Raw genomic sequence first — 19,348 nt, 5'->3', positions numbered from 1 at the left:
CAGACACGGGGCTAAATTGTTCGGATGCAGACGTAACCAGCGTTACAAAAACTAAAATAGACAATAAAAAAAAAAACAAAAAAAAAACAGAAGACATGCTAAATATTTGTGCAAAATATAAATGTCCAATAATGAAATCCTGAGCAAGTAGTCGAATTAACATTGTGCGAGGCACACAATGTCGCCGTATCCACAAATGCAAATCCCATTTAGACGCTTCCCCTTTTTAATATGCAGTCTCACAAACAGGACATATTTAGTATCCATTTAAGGTCCATTTGTCTGTGTCAACTTCTTAAGGCTAACAAGAGATTGTCAATAACAACTGTAGCTCCTGATGGAACTGAACTGCCCTTCCGCCTCTGCCCACTGATTTAAATCATGTGGTGCTTTTAGAATAATTGCTTTTTAGGAGAGTGAGAGGGCAGAGAGGGTGTCCCCTCCGTATTCTTATTGTTATGCTGATAATTATTGCAGCGCTCGCCGATGCCATTATCTCTAACTCATGCACATACTCAATAGGATATATGAAGCATGGTGAATCGATTAAAACTAGGAGAAAGTGACTTTTGTATATATATATATATATATATATATATATATATATATATATTTTTTTTTCCTTTTAATACAGACATGTATTTTTATTTAACACGGTGATCACAGAACTACACTTACGGGCTATAGCTGAAAGTTGAGCAGTGAACAAGATGTTCCAAAGTAAGATTGAAAAGTGCCCTGCTATAAAGGAGTTTATCTGAGAAGTAATTCTAAGGAATCTGACTTCTGACACTCAGTCATATATTAAACCATTTTCAAGTACATGGAACTTTATCTCGAGTTCAGAGGGCAGTTATCTCTGCGTTTTATTCGCTACACACCCTTCTGGTACTAGTTCAAGCTTTGGCACAACTGTACTCCAAGATGTTCCACACAAACAAAACCGGAAAACTTCATAAGCTCAAATTTAATAACACTGATTAAATATTTCACAATTTCAGACTCTTAATTTTCTGCATATTTGGTCTGCAAACCAGTCAGAACTCAGAGATGCTGATCTATACAGTTTTGGAGTAGTTTAATCGTGACAAGTGTACAATGAACACTGGAAACACTCATCTATATTTTACAATATGTGGCTAATACAATAAGCTAACTAACAACTTTGACAATATGCACCATTGATTATATATTATACGTGAAATACGTGAGATGAGGCTTTTCCCAATGATGACTTGCAAAGGGCTTTAATTTGCCGCTCCTGCCTCTGACATTGCTCTGACAAATGGGCATTTTATGGATCTGTAGAAAGCCCATGTCTCTCGTGAAACCGATGATGTCATCCAAAGCAGGCATCAATGCCTGCATTTCTGATCATGCCAAAGAGTCGACGGGCTTGTGTTCGGAAACAAAAAAAAAAAAAGTTTTGGCATCCCACCCGCTCGTTCGGATAAAAGCGTCAGCTAAATGACAAACGATAAATAGTTATAAACCTGGTACGGTTACGGTTTGGTGTTGACTGCTCGTTAACCATGGGCAGCGAGCGGAGGGTTTCTCCTGACGTTCCACGCCCGCACCGAACCGCACGCTCAGGCCGAGCTGAAGGCCTGGAACCAAGGCAGCCAGCTCTCCCCCAATTACAGGAGCAAATGTGCAGACCACCAGGGCCAAGAGGGAGGAAGCCTCCACACATCTAAACAAAATCAGGGAAAACTGAGGACATAAAGAGGATTTCCACAGCTCTGGCACTCTTCCACAGCACACACAGCACTGGCATTTGATCTCTGTGGCACTACAGAACTGCAGACGAGGACGGGATACTACAAAGCAGTGACAGGGTTGTCCATACAGTGTGAAATCTTTTTCAGATTAACAAGTACACACTTCCCAACATGAGCAGAAGAACTGAATGCTCAGAGAAAGGGAACAGTAAAAATCAGCACTGCCATTTCAGTCCTGAGAACTTGTCCTTTCTTGAAACGTTTTGACAGTTAACTTTGTTACAAAAATCTCTCCTTTGTGACTTTGGTCACCCGCCTAAAAGTGAAACTACCTTTGTGTCAACAAAACATTTCCACAAGCTTTCAAACAAACGCTACTATATTCTCTACACAGAAAGTCTTGATTGAGTAATTCATTTTTTTGGGTAATTTAATTGTGTCAATAGTAAAAGGGATATAATCAGCACGTTTGATTACATCGAGAACTGATAATCCCGTTCCCTTTGCTCAGGGCCTTACAGGTTATCACAAGTGACAAGAGATCTTTCTATCTGTCCGAAACGACCTTCTGTCCAGCTTCATTGAAAGAACAAAAAAACAAACAAACTTTGATTGAATGACTTCACATATTAAAATGGGCTGTTGCCATAAACCAAACACAGAATTTCAGGTGGGTTGGTTTTGTAAGTAATGGAGTTAGGCTGAGATATTAGCTGGATCTTAACTGAATGATCTGGCTTTCTGGTTTATTTCTGGTAATTCCATTTAACTCATTTTTGCTATAGTTCCTTTTGTTGAGAATCTTTGGGACTGAATGTTCTTTGACTCTCAATGAATGAATCAACACATCAAGAAAAGTGAAAGACCATCTAAACCTGCTAAGACTGGCCATGGTACACTGTAAGGGCCTTTAACACGACCAAAAGGTTCACCTCGCTACGTCACCTAGCCATCAGCAATCCCAGAGTTAAGGTTGGAACTCAGCCTGCATTGCAGTGGGGACTGGCCTACTTATTTTATAAAAAAAAAGGAAAAAAAAGGTTTTTAAAGGTTTTTAAGGATATAAACACAGAGGTGATGGAGAAAGCTGCTGCTATTGGACTTCTCGGAGAGCTAGGAGTTTCCGTGAGCGATGCTGGAAGTGGGCAAGGCCCTGGCACTGACAGGGGGATGAAAGTATGCGGCACTCGGTGCCGAGCGCAGACCTGAAGTGACATACGTGAGGACATACATGTACACGGTGACGAGGCTCTGACTGTGGTCCCCAGAAGAGGATGTTTGTAGAGCTGTGGTTTAATGAGGACGTGTCTGACCTCACTGAACCAGAGAGAGAGAGAGAGAGAGAGAGAGAGAGAGAGAGAGAAAAAAAAAAAAAAAACCCGCACTTTTCCTGAAACCAGACTGCCTTACGAGGAACAGATAGCGTCGATCTTTTAGGCACTCGATTGGGCGGAGAACACTGAGAGCTGCGAGATTAGTGTTAGCCTGCCGGCAGCATCAAGGAGGAACAGATGCCGCTCTGATATTGGACATCCTTAGGAGCCCGTTTCAGAGATCTCTGTGACGCATTCCTGCGAGGTGTGCAGACTGTTTCAGCAGGCAATTTCACAGTGGTTAGCACAACAATTGCTACAATAACAGCAATAAGTAGCACAGACAGGATAATCAACTCATTGTGAAATTGCAATAAATTATTTAAACATGTAATATCACTACTGCTGACATGGCAAACCCAGAGCCCACAGACCATTACCCTGATTTTGAAAATGTTGAACATCTTCACAGAAAAAGTGAAATAATCTAGACGTCTGTCTGTACTGTAATGGCTCGACATGACTGTAAAAAAATCATTTGACGTAGCTATAAAGTAGATAGAACCCAAAAGAAAGTAGTTCAAATACTATACACTATAGTGATGGTGGTCTCTTTCTGGTCATTTCACAAGGTCTAGAACACAAGAGACATCAGGACTACTGGACTTGCGGTGCCGTTCTGGGAAGATGTGGGGTTAAGGGCCTTGCTCAAGCAGCTGTGCGGATCTCCTCATGGCTACACCGGGGCTTGAACCACCAACCTCGCAGGGCCCATTCATGCATCTTAACCACGACACTACAGGCTGCCTAAAGACCAGAGACACAGAGCTAGGACCAAGGACACACATCGAGTGACAAAGAAGTTAAGTTCTACTTTCTTTTCTTGTTAGAGTGAATGATCCACTGATCAAGTTGAGGTTAGATCAGCGGAGCACGTCTCTCAGTGCACTGCGTGTCATAGCCTTTACCACATGGTGTGCTCCTGAACCAATGAGGGCCGGCCTTGATCTGGTGCACAACCAGTTCAGTGTATACAGGGCATTACGCATGAGCTGGGCTACAATTTACAATCCATGCATTTGATTGTGCCATATGCCTGCACAGCACAGACTGAAGCATCAAGGATACATTTTCCACGCTATCAACAATGTTAACGGAATTGTGTGTGTGTGTGTGTGTGTGTGTGTGTGTGTGTGTGTGTGTGTGCGCACTGTCCCACAAAATGTAGATACAGGCATATTTTTTTTTTAGTGTCTTATCTATTATCCTTGATTGTTTTTGTTTGTGTCTGGGGTTAACTTCTCAAGGGTTGTAAAATAATATGCATTAAATTCTCTAGAGCATCATCTCAGCTGTGAAAACCTGGACACAAATGAAGAAAAGCTCATTAGTCAAGGCCACTGCAAGATGCCGCATCTAATTTAGCTGCATTCATGTCTGCGGCGGTATTGAGAAGTGTACAGAAAGCCAACAAGCACAGCGTCGTCTGCGGCAAGGCCCAGGGACACGGGAGAAGACCTTCCCCTCAGAACAATAGAACAAGAACTGACAGCTGCAACTGTGTACAAACAATAATACCCTCAAAGGTTATAAAACATACAAGTGCACAACACATTTTATGACCTCAATATGAAAATGAAGCTCTGTTCAATCACCAGTCTCTGGCCCCTTCGTGAAAAGGTGATTTTCGGAAATACTTCTGACTTCTTTCACAGTGTCAGAGTTATCGCGAAGGTAATTAATTTTCCATTAGGAATTACAAGAATCTAAAGAATGGAATAATTATTTCCTTGTGTGGAATCTATGCAGAGCCGTGGTTAATCAGTATGTTACATAGAGGGGAATTCTCACAGGAGCTGCTGAATAGAAGGAGGATCTCCGTGGAGAATGCCGGCGAGGGAGGCTATGGGAAGCAGCTAGCTGGGTCCACCCTCACCATCACAGTCCCAGTGACTGTTACTGGGGACGCAAGAGACAAGGAATCCATCTTAGCCCCAGTGACTGTTACTGGGAACAGAAGAGTCTAGAGGAACCATCATAGCCCTAGTGACTGTCACTGGGAACAGAAGAGTCTGGAGGAACCATCACTGTCCCAGTGACTGTTACTGTGGATAGAAGAGTCTGGAGAAATAAGTAATTAGTGAGTGAGATCATCAAAATAAAAGCCTTCAGAGACCATTTAAGTAAATATTACAGTGATGTCCCTTTGGCCATATTTACTGCAAACACACGAAACCTGCAGTTCTCTGAAAGCACACGAACAAGAATGCGTTCCCTACACTAGTTTATCTCTGAAGAGCAGTTCATCATTTTTGGTTGTATTGCAACCTTAAAGGTTTGTGAAAGGTTACACTATGATATATTATATAAGATATTAAAGAATTTGCATTTAAAGCAGGGCTGTTCAAACCTGTTCCTGGAGATCTATCATCCTGTTGAATGAGGTATGCTTTGTTAGGGTTGGAGTGAAGACCTACAGGATGGTAGATCTCCAGGAACAGGGTTGGGCAGCCCTGCTCTAGCTGTTGAATGAGGTGTGCTTTATTAGTGTTAGAGTGATAACCTACAAGACAGTATATCTCCAGGAACAAGGTTGGGCAGCCCTAATACAAAGTCATCCAGAAACAAGGTATAAAATAAGCATTTCAACCATTAACTGTTTCAGTGAATTTCTATCAGCTGCACAATAGTGCCTTGTTTAAAGCATACTAATGTGTTGATATCAATAAGCCTAAAATTCTTGACAAAGAACAACCTATTACACCAATCCGCCATCTAATCTGCAGCTCACATACAGTCTATTTAGTGCATGTGCACACTGTTATTGTTTTACATTATTCAACACTACTCGAGTAAACATGGGACACGCTTTTCCATGTGGACTGCAGGGCATCCACCCTACGCTTCAACACACAAAACATCAACATTATTGAGTAACTTCAAATAAGTCCTGTAATAACTTTAAATGTTGCTCCTTCCCGTATGTAGTGTATAAAGGCAATGAGCTCGCATCACAGAAGGAATGAGCCATGAGGGCGACATGGCTCAGGCAGTAAGAGCAGTCGTCTGGCAGTCGGAGGGTTGCCGGTTCGATCCCCCGCCCGGGCTGTGTCGAAGTGTCCCTGAGCAAGACACCTAACCCCCAAATGCTCCTGACGAGCTGGTCAGCGTCTTGCATGGCAGCCAATAGCCGTTGGTGTGTGAGTGTGTGTATGAATGGGTGAATGGAGAAGCATCAATTGTACAGCGCTTTGGATAAAGGCACTATATAAATGCCAACCATGTACCAAAATGATCATTTCCACACACAAGGTTTTGTTCAGGCTCTGGCTTGCTGCGACCCTCCTCTTCTCTCAGTCCAGAGTTCTGAACGGCCGCCTGATTTACAGCTGCCTGCAACAAGCCAGGCTTTCTTTTCAATCTCAACAGGAGTACAGGTGCCCGTAACATTCGATACATGTAAATATGGATTATTTTTACTGAAAGGTTATTTCTAAAGATTTTATTGAAATAGTAGTCTCCATTTCTGCTCCACTTCAAAAGTATATGATACACATAATGGGATCGTGGTTATGCTGGTGCTTCCAGTAAACACTAATGCCCTTTTATAACGGATTTAAATCACACACTGCGACATACGTATGATCAATACACCGTACGTTATGAGAAGCTTATCATTTATTGACCTTAACTAAGAATCCATATTCTTTAGATAAGCATCCACTTGTGTACTGGGCCTCAAATAGTCTGAAATAGGGTTCCAAAAATGAGAGAAATCACATACTGTATGCCCTCGCTCTTGAGAAAAATGAGAGCATCTCTCCTGCCATATTACAAGGTAGAGTAGATAAATAAAAAACAGAAGCTGCCATTTCTTTTATCAAAGTGTCGTAACGGATAAACAAGTTAGCCCTGGATGAAATATCCTGAAATAAAAAGTTTAATCAGCAGTGTAGTGAGAAAAGCTGGGCTAATTTTCACCCGGGCACGAGAATGTGGGAGGCATGCGGTTTCATTAGATTCATCCATGTGTCACCCCGGGCAGAACTGACCGTCACGACCAAACAACGAAGTCACGGGGCACAAGTTTACACCCCCCCCGCCCCTTCTGAAAGTCTGTGCCAATCATCAGCTCACAAAATGGATCCTTTTCACGGAGACGACGATGACGCAAAATAGCGGTAATTATTTTACTTGATTAAAATTCCTCCTCTGATGAAGAGGAGGCTCACGACCGGTGGCCTGGGGAACGCGTCCTGACCTGAGGGGAACCCCGCCAGACACCTGGAACGATCAGCAGCTTTCGATGACACCCACAGGGCAAAGATGAGGTCAGGTTACAGAGCTTTTTTTGTTGCCTTTACACATGTCAGTAAGCAAAAATAAAATAACTGCATTATTAGTCCTAAACTATGAAAAATCGTTGTCACCACAGTAACAAAAATATGCGGTTTAATAGCTGAATAGTAGCATTCCCTTACTTCATTATTACATATATGTTGATAAAAAAAAAAAAAAACCCACTACGCTTCCAAGCAATTAGCATTGTATTCGGGCTAATTAGTCACAGAATGACTCGCTTCAGACGATTAATGCACACAGAAAACAGAACACAGACGCGGAGTGCGTGGGCTGAGGCCTGGCAGAAGACTTTGTGTTGTGTGCGGAGTTCAGAGACTCGGCCGACTGCAGGAAAAGGTCAGCTTGAGACCCTGATCCCTCCGTGTGTGTACGTATCTGAATTAGACAAAAGAGACGCGTCACACTAAAAGGTTGTTTTCAGGCAAAAAAATCCATCGTTTAACACGGGCCGGTGCCATGACATGCTATTTTTGTGCCCGAGAATAATATTTAAAAAAGAACAATGAGTACATACTCATATTATGTAGTTTCACCATTCCTCCTTTAATACGTGATTATTCTGGATTGAAAAACCTTTTTGTGTGCGATTGATCTTGCCTGGCGCCAACCGAGAGGACCAGAAGGCAGGGTTAGCAGTTTTTGAGAGTATTTCACAGGTTCCAGTACACCAGACAAGCTCAGTAAAGCACTGAGAAGTATTTGAATCCAAAGCGATCACGTATTTGACCCAGGTCTGATCGCAACTAAAAAGCACCCTTTACATTTGCACTTGACATATTATACACATCCTGAATGTAACAGCCGTGTAACATTACCGTGATGGCGAGATGCTTAAAAGGGTTCATATGTTTGTCGAATTACCGTAATGTGGTTACCTGACCCAAAAAGGTCATCTTTCTCCCTGTGATATTGAGGACAGGACCTCTTTGTTTCATTCAACACGGAACACGCAACACACCCCCGTACGATGGGGATGACTGTAATCTGAAAATATGCCCACTACACATTACATGAATACAGCAAATCTTTTGAACCCTTTTTAAATAAGGTGTGGGTGTCTGATACTGCTGTTACTCATGTCAGTTCCTGAATTCACAAAACGAAAAGACATCTGCTCCCATCCGCGGACCCAACAAAACGCATCCAAATACAATTCAAGAGTACCGTAAAAAATTGCAAGACATTTTTCTGGCTTGGTTTCTTATGAACAAAAAAAATAAAAAAAATAAAATAGCGAGTTATTCCTGAGACATAAGAAATCTAGCCTGCAGAGAGTGACTGTGCACTTAGCATGGACAAAATGGCAAGGGATGAACTTTTTCCAGTGAACCATTTGCCGTTTGTGTTTAGTTCTCTCTGGCAAATCATATTCCGCTCAACGGGATAAGCCGTTCACAGCACCAGCGAGTTCACGTAGGAGGACCATACCAAGACAGGGGATCCCAGAACTGCTCCGTCGGGTTCATGACAGGTGACTACGATGGCCGGTCAGTCACACGCGTGTCATGCCTACAGGAGGAGGAACACGCGTGTGACTGAGGAAGGCAGGACACGGGTTCATGTGCACGGTCGCGTGTGAACGTGAGGGTGTCGTTCCGCAGGACGTACGGGCCGAGGTGAGGGGTGACAACATTACGTCAGAAGCATTCAAGGAGTGGAGTCACAGGCCTCACTAAAGGGTGCTCTGGTGTTTCTTGTGTCTATGGTACACTTTGCATCTACTTCTCTCTCTATTTATGGTACACATCACATCTATTCCTCTCCGTGTCTCTGTTCTTATATAAATGCTACACTTTCCTCTGAACATGATTTTTTTTAGAATAAGCTGTTTTTGAATAACACTTTTGTATTGACAATTTGACTTACTCAGATACATAACCAGTGTTGAGTAATTTTGTCTGCCGAAGTGGAATAAATGTTCTGATGACTAATAAATGTACTTGCACAGTTACTGCTATTTTACATATCGCATACATCGATCAGAATTAGAGGTTTGCTCAAGGGAATCATCAAAAACACAACACAACACACACACACACACACACACACACACACACACACACACACACACACACACACACACACCTCAGGATGCAGTCAGTGAGTGATAAGAACGATCTGATCAATGTAAACTCGCAAGCTTCAGAAAACACAACACTGATAGGGTAGATTCATCCAAAGGATGTCACTCATTTTAAGAAAGCTTAAAATGACTGTCTTAACTTCTTTACCAAATCCCAATAGTTCACTTTCTCTGGGTCTGTATTTCTCCAATGACAAGCAGAGGCCAAGAGTCCCTGGCCAATCAGAAGAGTCTCTCCCATTGTTTCCATGGAGAGATTGGCCCCATGGTTTCTTCGAGGCCAGACCCCTGCTGAGCAGATTATTATTCATTAATTACCATTATTATGAACAACTTTTTTTTTTCTACAGGGTAGGCTGGCTGAGCACGCATGCTCATTTGCAACAATGCCCCGTTAATAACCCCCAACTAGCCTAATCGTCAAGTTTCTGTATGGTGGGAGGAAACCAGAGAACCCGGAAGAAACCCACACAGACACGGGGAGAACACGCAGACTCCACACAGACACGGGGAGAACACGCAGACTCCACACAGACACGGGGAGAACACGCAGACTCCACACAGACACGGGGAGAACACGCAGACTCCACACAGACACGGGGAGAACACGCAGACTCCACACAGACACGGGGAGAACACGCAGACTCCACACAGACATGGGGAGAACACGCAGACTCCACACAGACATGGGGAGAACATGCAGACTCCACACAGACATGGGGAGAACATGCAGAATCCACACAGACACGGGGAGAACATGCTAACTCCACACAGACACGGGGAGGACATGCAGACTCCACACAGACACGGGGAGAACACGCAGACTCCACACAGACACGGGGAGAACACGCAGACTCCACACAGACACGGGGAGAACACGCAGACTCCACACAGACACGGGGAGAACACGCAGACTCCACACAGACACGGGGAGAACACGCAGACTCCACACAGACACGGGGAGAACACGCAGACTCCACACAGACACGGGGAGAACACGCAGACTCCACACAGACACGGGGAGAACACGCAGACTCCACACAGACACGGGGAGAACACGCAGACTCCACACAGACATGGGGAGAACATGCAGAATCCACACAGACACGGGGAGAACATGCTAACTCCACACAGACACGGGGAGAACATGCACACAGAAAGGCCCAGGCCGGCACTCCAAACCCAGGACCGTCTCGCTGTGAGGTGACGGCGCGATCCACTGTCACTTCCGTGTCATTGTTACGCTGGTCTGAAAATAAGAGGGACTGACTAAGAAAATGTACTATTGCTCATGAATGCATCACAATGGCATTTACCATGAATGTAGATTTACTGTACGCGTTCTGGGGAAGCCAGGTAGCAAAAAGACCACCAAGCCACAAGTCACGGCGCTCCAGCGCTTCCCATGTTCATGTGTGTGTGTGTGTGTGTGTGCGTGCCTGTGTATGTGGGTCTGTATGCGTGTGTGTGCATGTGTGTGCCTGTGTGCGTGTATGTGTGTGTGTGTGTGTATATGCGCGTGTGTGTGCGCGTGCATGTGTATGTGGGTCTGTATGCGTGTGTGTGCATGTGTGCGCCTGTGTGTGTGTATATGCGCGTGTGTGTGCGCGTGCATGTGTATGTGTGTGTATATGCGTGTGTGTGCGTGTGCGTGTGCGTGTGTGCGTGTGTATATGCGTGTGTGTGCGCGTGTGCGTGGATGAGTGATTGGGTATGCATGTGTGCGCGCGCATGTGCGTTTCATCCACACACTCACTGGCCACAGGTGTAGCCTATACACGGTCCTCTAAATGAGAGATTTGTTGACCTTTCCGCATTCACCCCCTGAGAATATTGATGAATCTTCTTTAAAAATAACTTGCCTCGTGGGGTTATTAAATGATGTACAGTTTTTGGGAAACATTTAATTATGCACTCATTACAGTATGCGGTGCGTATACTGTCGGTTCCCTTTAAAAAAAAAAAAAAGAAAAAAGAAAGTATAAAGTTTCCCCTCATTTGCGCTGGTGTGTACTACGACGCTGGGCGCGGTACTCTGGCGTTCAGCGTGTTCTGGTGAGTGGCAGCCACATCCTGTGGAACGGAGGCACGCCGAGTCCCCGGGTTACCCAGGGACGGGCCGAAGCGCGTAGGACGACTGGCCACCGCCCGCTCCCTTATCTCCGCCCACCATCAGATAACGGTCTGCTCACTGCTCCTCCTCTCAGGCCTTCCATCACGCCATCTCGCCTGACATTTCAGCTCATCGCGAGCTTCTCGTGTCTCCCGGGCGAGTGTTACAGAGAGATTTTCAGCACGTAGGCATCCTGCCGTTTTACATGCCTAAACGTAACCTTAAACCTGATGTATGACGATCATATGAAATGAACCTGGTAAAGAAAATAATCAGCCTGGTCTCCATGTGGTATGCAGTGATGACAATTGAACTTGGTGTACAAGGGCAGCCTGGTGGCTAAGGTACATGACTGGAACCTGGAATGTTGGCGGTTCAAGCCCCATTGTAGCCACGATAAGATCCACACAGCTGTTGGGCTCTTGAGCAAGGCCCTTAACCCCACATTGCTCCAGGGAGGATTGTATAAATCTGTATGAAGTCTGTATCAATCTGTATGAAGTCTGTATAAATCTGTATGAAGTCTGTATAAATCTGTATGAAGTCTGTATCAATCTGTATGAAGTCTGTATCAATCTGTATGAAGTCTGTATAAATCTGTATGAAGTCTGTATCAATCTGTATGAAGTCTGTATAAATCTGACTTCTTCCCCTATGGTGAACCGCTAAGCCCAAGACATCTACTACTACAGTAATTATGAACGTAATCATTCAAATATTCCCAATGGGTGACTGACTTAATATTCATTTAGATTCCATATTTAATACATTGTGTTAAATCCTGGGCTAAACCCAAATGAAGAAGATGATTTAAATGAACTCATTTAGGAAACATTTAATTACTGGTATAGGATAATTCAATGTTTCTCCAAAGGTTCACGCTAAGTGTTGTATCTTTTATAATAAAACGAACGAGCATGAAAGCCCATTACAAGGACGAACATAAAGGCTGGCAACGTTCCTTTCAATGAGATGCTTTTATGGAGGGAATAAAGAGACAGCACAGTAAGATAATAAGCTTCCTCTTCAGAGAAACAGTGCCACTGAATTGAGCAGCTAGCCTACTGCTCGCAATATTTTCCCACTGCCATCTGTTTTGAATGCAGTCCAATTTAATTTTTTAACAATATTCATAAAATCTCAAATACCTCTTTGACATTCATTATCTTATTACAAAATTATAGAAGCCAACCTTTTTATTCCAAAAATGGGCAACACTTTACAATAAGGTTAGATAAATTGGCATGAACCAATGTAGTTGTTCAACTAACTACTGAAAAGTTAAGCTGTTCAGCTTTATGTATTTGTACATCATACATGCATAATTCAGAATGAACTACATTAGTTAATGCCAATTCATATTGGAATGAGAAAAACAGTTCATGTATTTGTCAATGGTTTATGGTTTATTAATGTATAAATACTCATGTATTACTAATACATTAGTTTGTAGTAAAGAAAATACACTCACTGAGCACTTTATATGTATACCTTCTTCTTCACATAATTATCTAATCAGCCAATCGTGTGGCAGCAGTGCAATGCATACAATCATGTAGATATGGGTCAGGAACTTCAGTTAATGTTCACGTCAACCATTAGAATGGGGAAAATGTGATCAAAGTGACTTTGATGGTGGAGTGATTGTTGGTGCCAGACAGGGTGGTTTCAGTTTCTCAAGGTGCTGATCTCCTGATCTACAGTTTGAGTATTGTGGACAGTTAACATAGCATGTGTTTTATCGTCTGCAACGTGTGTTTCTACAGAAAAGCGTGTGGTGAAAGTGAATGATCCAACCGATGGACCAGCACTGGAGTTCTGCAATTAAACGTGTGCTCCAAGATCAGGAAAATGATGCGTGAACTTGGTGTGGGATCGCATGTAGCCGAGTGGACCTGGGGTTCATCAGGTGAGGTTCATGATGAGGGGTTCATGATGAGGGGTTCATGATGAGGGGTTCATGACCGGGGGTTCATCGCGTGAGATTCGCCATGATGGGTTCATCAGAGCTTATTCTGTACCTCACAAACCTGGTGACGCTGAAAAACAAGCTGAAGACCATGCTCCAACCACACGGCCATCGCAGGCCCTGCAACCCTGTCTCCACAACCCAGAAATGGGGGGGGGGTAAAGGCTCTGTTGTCTGTACTAGTGGAGTTGACCTTTCTGTACGAACACAAATTTTGCTTCTGTGCACAAAAACGAGACAGGAAGTAAAAAAAAAAAAAAAAAAAAAGGTCTCTCTCCTGGCCGAGGTTGCAAAGCAATGTTTGTGTTAGCATTGAAATGAAAAAGCCACTACAACAGATAAGAACCTTTACCCAAACCCGAGCCCTCCCCCATTACTGAGTGTGAAGGCACTGAGTGACAGTGCCAGACGCTGGATGATAAAATCACTACCAGCGTGAAAAACGCTCCTGGCACCTTCGGACTGAATGAACCCACAGCTTTCAGCTAGTGCTCGCTCACGGGGTGGACTTCCGAGAATGATTAGAGTTCTCCTTAAAGATGGGGGTACGGCTGCACAGGTTTGGTGGTCTTGCTTGGCTCAGAGCTGGTTTCGTGTTCCCCAGAAAGGGAACACAAAAGCTACAAAACAAAATCACTGGTGTACACGTGCAGCCGGTAGTACTGGAACAGAATGCACTGTCCAAACAACACAAAAACAAACAAACAAAGTCCAGCGTAAAAGCCCGCCAAGAAATGATCAAATGTGAGTAACCAAATTAAAAAGGGTATTACAGAACTGTAATTTGAGATGAGCGATACATATAGCCCTTGCAACACATTCTAAATCAGATCTGGGAAAATAATTCAGAGAAAGGGGAAGAAACGGAACAGGGTACGTCCACAATGACTGGCGAGGCAGCTTTAAGGGTTAAGTTGCAGCTTTCTTGGAAGCCTGAAGTCTTTCTTAGATTGCGAACCTCCCCCTCTGCTGAAGAGCCTTAATTAGGGCAGCTGAGGCGGGGAAGAGGGAGGCTTTCACAGGCTCTGTCAGTGATAAGAAAAGCAGGCCAGAATGATGGGTATCTCAGGCCCAACGCCATCAAACTCGCCCAACATCGGTCACACGGGACTGACAAACGGCTAACCGTCTGAGGGGGTCATAAACCCAGGGCCTGGTCAGCTGCAAAGACACCATTTCAAAAAGATCACATCACAAATTCACTACGGTTACAGTACAGCTGCACTAGCAAGTTTGCTTTATTTTTATTTTTGTATGAGTAGTTGTAGTATCCAATCCTGGTTGGCTGGAAAAACACCATTTAAAAAACCATCATCCATCTTTTTCATGTCACAAATTCACTACATTTAACAGTACAGTCTCACAATGAAGTCTGTGTTTTGCTTCCTTTGTTTTTGTCATGAGTAGTTGTAGTTGTTGTTGTTGTAGGATTCCGTGAATCTAGGCATCTAATCTTGGTCAGCTGCAAAAACACCATTTAAAAAAGCCATCACCCATCTTTTTCATGTAGCAAATTCATTACATTTAACAGTACAGTTGCATTACCAAGTCTGTGTTTTGCCCTTTGTTTTTCATGAGCAGTTGTTGTAGGATTCACAAATTCACCACATTTACAGTACAGTTGCATGGCAAAGGGTGTTTGGCTTTCTTTGCATAAAAAAATAAAATAATAATCTTTAGCTGTTGTTGTTGTTGCAGGATTCCTAGTAATCTAGTAACTTTCATAACATCAGTTACTTGCCACTACTACAAATTACAGTATGTTTGCCCTAAAAATTTTCTCTTGTACAGACAATACACTTGAACACATGGCAGTTAGTAAATGCCAATAAATACACATTTCTTGGGGTAAATACAGCAAAAATGACACGTTGGGCAGCTGTCAACTGATAGCTACAATCTACAGTAGATACCTTGCTCAAACCGGGCATCTAGCTCCCAGTCTGTGTGTGTACTAGTTTGTGTGCGATCATGGCCTAACTTCTCCTCCCAAGTAAACGCTGGCTGGCTTACGAGCCATCTTGTTGTCCAGTTAAACCACGATGAGAGCGCTAATTTAAATCTTTCTAAAACAAAAATAATATTTACACTGCTCAATGTGCCTTAATCATATAACATTTGCAGCGTATGGGCACAGCATCATCTGTAATAACTGCATAAATAAAACGAACACTTCCCTTGAACACCAACACTATCCGGCAATCCACCACAGTATATACACCACACAGATAATGAGGATTTTAAAATAAACAGCACGGCTATTATTCAAAGTAAAAGAGTATTTATTTAGTGTCTGCGCACTGGTGCCTCTCCATGGGTCACCCTCCCCAATAATGATCTGGTTAGCTAATAAATCACAGCTTCAATTAATATAGGCTACAGTGCAGCTAGGAACCAGCAGAAAACGACAGGAAGCCACACCATATAAACTGTAGTGTTCTAATATTCATATCTCTTTTGAAGATTTTCAATCCTTTCCTGCTCGCAGGGTATAAACACCATTAGGGCATCGGCGTTGTTTGTTTATTGCCGTACGGAGGGGTAGTAATCTTGACCAAATGGAAATATATCTGCTGCAAGGCCTTATAGCTTCCAGCCAGAGGCTATCTTGTGGCTTCAGGCTTCTTGGGGGAAAAAAAAGAAGGAAAAAAAGAAAAGAAAAAAAGACTCATGATTATAGCGGGCTTGCCTTCACTGTCTCTTCTTTATGTTCACCGGTTCCAAAAATCTACGGCCTGTGAAGGTGTGGTGATGATCACATAAGCAACACTAAAAAGAAGTAGCAAACCGCTGCTGAGCCGGCCCGTCGAGATAGATTTTCCTCACAGATACCGCTCACATGACTCGGGGAGGATAAATCTCCCCTCACAGCACACAGACTGAACAGATGAGGGATTTTAAAACTATTTCAGACGAGATGAAGCGGTCTCTGAGCATGCACTACTGTCAAAGTGCTTTACGGCATACAAGGATTAGTGAGCTAGCCAATCTAAAATGTATTTCAGTCAAGAAAGAAAGAAAGAAAGAAAGAAACAAACAAACAAACAAACAAACACATTCGTTCAACTTTTACGCAGGAGGTAGCTATAGGTTGGGCGGGTCGTCCCCGTTATTTAAAAGCTGCAGGGAACGTCAGGACGTGTCCCTCGTTAATCAGGCGAATGTGGCGTACAGATGATCAGCACATCCAGTCGCTGGTCCCTCTGCAGAAACACACAGCTGCTGCTCGCTGTACGGGGCATGAGCTCAGGAGGGGCCTGTCCGGCCATCACAGATTGGGGACTCGAACACGAAGACTAGCTGAGGTTTGGTTTGCGTACCTGACGATACAACCACGGTGGTTTAGAACCAGGCCTGGTGTACAGACTGCTGTTCTGCTGATATGGGTTGACAGCACACACACACACATACATACACACACACACCTCAACTAGATAAGAGTTTTAATCCACACTTGATTCCCCAGTGAACAATGCTTGAATACTTAAACTGGTGGACCTTATCATCATCATTTTTCATTAATAATAATAATAATAATAAATAAATAAAAATAATAATAACACTTTACTCTGCTTTAAAGCCAGAGGCATTATTGGCACGCAAGGTCATGGTGTGTTCAGCATTTAGTGGCAGACATGTAAATGCAATTAGAAAACAAAATAACTCACATCTGCTTCATAAACCCTGAAAGAGGTCCTTTGTGTTTTGTTATAGCGGTCTGTGAATGTGGTTAGTTTTTTTTCCCTGCATAACGCTTAAATTGTGTTAGCCAATCAAGACGCGTGGGACCATGGCAAGGGGAGCTGCTTTCTTGTGTGGCATATTCTTCATCAGTTTACTACATCTAAATGAGCAGCAAATGCATCGGGATTCAAGGTGGTCAAATTCAAAGAAATGCTCTTGATAAGAGAATGTGGGATACAGGGTGTACACCAATTTACCATGTTATGCAAGTTGGCTTTTTAAGTTTTTTTGACAACTAAGCAACAACTATATTGTAACAGCTAAAGGGCTTACTGACATAACTGTAATATGATCCTACCCAAATAATTTACGTAATAAACCTTTATTTGACTAGGAAGTCACACAGAGATTAAAACCTCTTTTACAAATGAGACCTTGCCAAGACGAGGTCAAATAGCAGCATAAAATTACAAAATCACAATCATGAGACCATTATAATACAGAACTATACATAATTAGGTAGGTATATACAATTAAAACTCTGAACAATCACCCAAGACCCTGTGGTTGACCTATGGTTAGATCCCATCATCACAGGCAGGAACATTTTGGTTACAGTCACACTAACAATATATGCAAAATGAAAGAGCAACCACCCAAGTAGAGTGTGAAGGCCTAAATGAGAACCACACTAAGCCTTGGAACCTGAGGCTTGACTACATTTTCACTGCCACTCCTCCTGGTCCATTTGTGTCTCTCTGAATAATGGTGAATGGCTCTCCCTTCTTCACCACCACCACAGTAACGCATAGTTCACATTTCCGATGGTCCTTTTAAACTGGTCTGAAAAGCGCATGCAGACAGCAGGGACAGGTCCCGTCAGCGAAGGCTCCAGTAGGACTGGAACGGGCGTCCCCGTCTGAAATGTTAAAAACAACGACGTCCGATTGTTGGAACGTCGACCTTAAAAATCAATGAACATTCCGCCCTGGAATTACCGGCTTACTTCCATTGGCCCGGCACGAAACACCTACTCTCCCAAACAAAGAAAACATCTGTTCACTGACAAAGGACCTCTCAAAACGACTAGTATTTTTTAGTTTCCCGAGAGCCGATGCTTAAACCATTTGTTAAACCTTTTATTAAATAACCGGTATAATCCCGGCTCTGTTCACTCTTACCGAGGCAGCCATGAAATGTACGAAGCAGAGGCGTACAGGAGACGGCGTCCTTAAAGCCCCAACGCGTACGAGCGCACACTGCCCACCGCATGCTTTCACATTATCACTCCACCACCCCCCCCCCCCCCTCTCCCATTTTACACCACAATCTGCATAATCTCAACTTTCAAACAGCTGTCGTGTCATGAAACGGGCTAGCATGCGCAAACGCCACCGCTGGTGAAAATCTGCATGTTGTTCTAACGGTGCTAATAGCTACAGTTTCATAAGAAACGGCGCGCGGCTGTTTTTAAATCAGCGCTACGGGTTCCGCGGTGCTGCCTGCCAGCAGAGGAAAGTTACAGACAGGACGACGTCTGAAACTCACCTTCTCCCGAGGAAGACGAGCATCTGGCATTCTTTACTGACACATCAGGAAACAAGGCTTCTGTCTCTATTAATGTAAAATATGTGTTTCCCCGGATAATCCCCTGACATATCCCATTAATTTCTCTTGGAGAAGCAGGGCTATTTATTTTCACCTAGGCGAAGGGAACAAAAAGGATATTCAGGGGGACCCTGTCAAAATGACTAGTAGCATTTCAAGCACATGGGTATATTCACACTACATAATTATGTGTTAATGGTCTTCGCCGCCATTTTGAATTAGTTATGGGGGACTCTTAATTCAGCAGAGGATGCAAATATTACACATTTGTGGAATATTCCATGAAAAGAATATAGTTAGATAGAAAGAGGCTTCCATACAACAATACTGATCTCTCACTGTGTTATTCTGAGTCATAGTGGGTTAGGTTGTCTCGACCTCGGCACAGGAAATAATTAATCTCGAAACATCTCCAAATCCACAGAACACTAAAATATGTATCCATGTTTAAGTGCCATAATTTTCATATAGACAGAAAATGAGAAATGTTTTTAG

General features: G+C 43.3%; 1 long non-coding RNA gene across 1 annotated transcript in view; it reads right to left on the bottom strand.

The window, feature by feature from the left end:
* Positions 1-18,072: 18,072 nt before the first annotated feature.
* LOC133111646 (uncharacterized) overlaps positions 18,073-19,348 on the bottom strand; it is a 35,820-nt gene continuing 34,544 nt past the window's right edge. The window contains exon 3 of the long non-coding RNA XR_009705006.1: positions 18,073-18,164. This is a non-coding gene — a long non-coding RNA (uncharacterized LOC133111646). The remainder of the gene's footprint in view (positions 18,165-19,348) is intronic.

Source organism: Conger conger, chromosome 15, assembly GCF_963514075.1.
Source record: "Conger conger chromosome 15, fConCon1.1, whole genome shotgun sequence".
Lineage (NCBI taxonomy): Eukaryota > Metazoa > Chordata > Actinopteri > Anguilliformes > Congridae > Conger > Conger conger.
The sequence above is the reverse complement of the archived record's forward strand: the minus strand, read 5'-3'. Positions and strand labels throughout refer to the sequence as shown.